Consider the following 2,759-nt stretch of genomic DNA (forward strand, 5'->3'; position numbering starts at 1 on the left):
AAAATATTCACCATTTATTTATAAGCATACCAATTAAACTGATACTTATTCTGCTCATTTTTTGAATATAGAGCTTCTTAATGTAAAGCACACAGATAAATAACTACTTCCATATCCAAATCAAATTATGTTTCATTTTATTTACAAATGATAATGAAATAATTATAACTTTTTTATACAGGTTTCACACAAATTTCAATTTAAATTCCAAAACTTTAAAATTAGTTTATTTATTTAGTACAATATTTATACTCTGTTAACCAATCTGGTATAAATTTGTGTACAAAAGGAAGGAGATTGGTTTTATTCATAGACCCCAAATTTAATTTATTTAAAAAGATTTTGTGGGAATAAAATTTGCAGATCACACTGTAAAAATAAACATCCTAGTGGCTTCATTTTAACTGGATGTATGAGAAGTAAACACAGCCTGAATGTTACACTTGGGTTGCTGGAAAACCAGTCATTTGTGTTGTCACAGCTACTCAGGTTGAGAACAACTGTGATGGCCTAGCAGTTTATGAGTGCAGGCTTACTAAAGCAGCATTTGAAGCTGCAGTGCTCAAAATCATGCAGATTAGAAAAGGAGCTGTAAAAAAAGTTATTTGAGATGGCACATGTTTTTTCAGAAATTCAAGATGTGTCTCCTAAAGATGGGCCAACTGGTTCAGAAAAGTCCAGTAGATCTCTATTGTGTGATCAAACATTCTCTGGGGACTTGGACTTGAGGTCTATGATTGAAGAAAATGCTTTTCAGACTTTGTGTGAAGAATCCTTTTAGAAAAAGACTGTTATACACACATTGTGTCTCTGAACCAGATGAAGATAATGATTTTCGTTCTCTGACATTTCCAAGAAATCTCTGGAAAATGGTTGGGAGTGACCAATTTCAATCCATCTGGTGGGATGATAATGGAACTTCCATAGTGATCGATGAAGATGTCTTTAACAAGGAATTTTTGGAAAGAAAGTCCCCTTTCAGAATATTTGAAACTGGATGTATGAAAAGTGTAGTTAGAGAGTTTAATCTTTATGTTTTCTGTAAGTGCGGCAGAATTTTCCAAGATCTGCTTGTCTAGCTGAATTTCTGGCAGAAGAAAAAGAAGTCTCTGTTTTAAATAAGGTATTCAGAAATTTTAGTCACCACTTGATAACTTATATATAAATTTTTTTTTTACATCTATCTATGGTAATTTAAATGTAAAGCTAGATTTTGAAAATTGTATAAAACTACTAAAGCTAAAATACTTAATTTTTTCCAAAAAATTAGGACTGTGATAAGTATTCAAGGTTATGAGAAACTTTGCTAGCAACTATGAATCTTAATAGAAATCTGAATATAGGTGTTAAAGCTGCTTTTAAAAAGGGGCATTCACCATTACTGCAAATGCTAAAGTTTTTAATTTGTTGACTATACTATTTAAATGTGTATTTTCCAAATAAGTAATTTTAAAATGTAGTCAGCAATGTTCATATTTTGATGATATTATCTTAGTATAGTAAGCATGAAATCTGAGGTTTTATAGATTAGGCTTATTGTAGTCTTGTAGTTTGGTTTAAACTAATACTAAAATACTTCTCCTTTGTTTGTAGCTGCAGTTCTATCATAATCCAAATTTTAAACGAGGCTGTCCCCAGCTTTTAGTGAAAAAAAAAAGAAGGGTTGGGATTAAAAATGCTTCTCTGGTATCTTCATTGGCTCAAGATTTCAACAAGAAGCACTTTAAAGCAGAGGGTAATTTGGATAATCATAATTCTGGTTTTCTGTCTGACACTAGAGGAGAAAGTGCATTTTTACCTTCTCCAAATTTAAACATGCTTCTAAAAAGAAAGCCTGCTACTAGCCACATAATTGGTGATACAATTACTCCGATGAGAGGTGATTTTCCTCCTGCATCATCAATGTCAGTTAGACCACCAAAACAAATTGCAGTGGATCAACGTGCTTTTTTAAATCAGCTGACCACATTCCACGTGCACTCACAAAGCAGCTACACTGAAGCAAATGGCATTGTTGTGAATTTCATTACAACTACAACCTCTTCTTTTCAGTACAGCATCTTACCTCCCATTCAGAGCAATTATCTTGGACTGATGGTAGATCCTTCTATTTTTCCAAATAGATATCACAAAATATTGGCCAATTAAGGTCCTTTTACTTAACTTCAAGCAGAGTGCAACCAACTGTTTCAAGTGCCCATGATAGTTGATACATCAGCTAACTCTGTTTCAGGGCCAACTCATCAGCCAACTGCAGTTTATGAACATCATCCTAATTACAACTGATCTGCCAGAGAACTACCAGATTATGCACGATAACAAAGATTAAAATTAATGTTGGCAAATGTCGACAAATATCTGCAATTTTATTATTTGAACAATAAACATAAATTTTTACCTGATTTTTCCTTATTTTTTAAAAATTACACTAAAGGTAAAATGGGAAATAAGTTACCATTTAAAGAAAAAAATGATATTTAATTGATGTGATCATTTGAGGGAACAATATGGGAGTAAATTTGAATAATTTCTTCTAAGGAAGAACAGAAAATGGTAGAATTTGGGAAAAGACTAAAACATGTAGAGAGGGAAAAATACTAAGTTGCTTCTGGTTCATCCTGGAAAGGATCAAAAGTGTTGTTAGTATAGTTTGGAACAGGAGATAAATGCAGGAACCAGCCCAGGTATTATGGTCTTTAGTATGTCATCCCTGGAATCATAAAGGTCAAATGATATAGTCTCAGATGGCACATTCAGCA

General features: G+C 32.5%; 1 pseudogene; it reads left to right on the plus strand.

Annotated features, from left to right (window-relative positions):
* Nucleotides 1–554: 554 nt before the first annotated feature.
* Nucleotides 555–2,148, plus strand: LOC102508762 (annotated as a pseudogene).
* The last annotated feature ends 611 nt before the right edge of the window (nt 2,149–2,759 follow it).

This window comes from Camelus ferus, unplaced genomic scaffold, assembly GCF_009834535.1.
Source record: "Camelus ferus isolate YT-003-E unplaced genomic scaffold, BCGSAC_Cfer_1.0 contig846, whole genome shotgun sequence".
Taxonomy (NCBI): Eukaryota; Metazoa; Chordata; class Mammalia; order Artiodactyla; family Camelidae; genus Camelus; species Camelus ferus.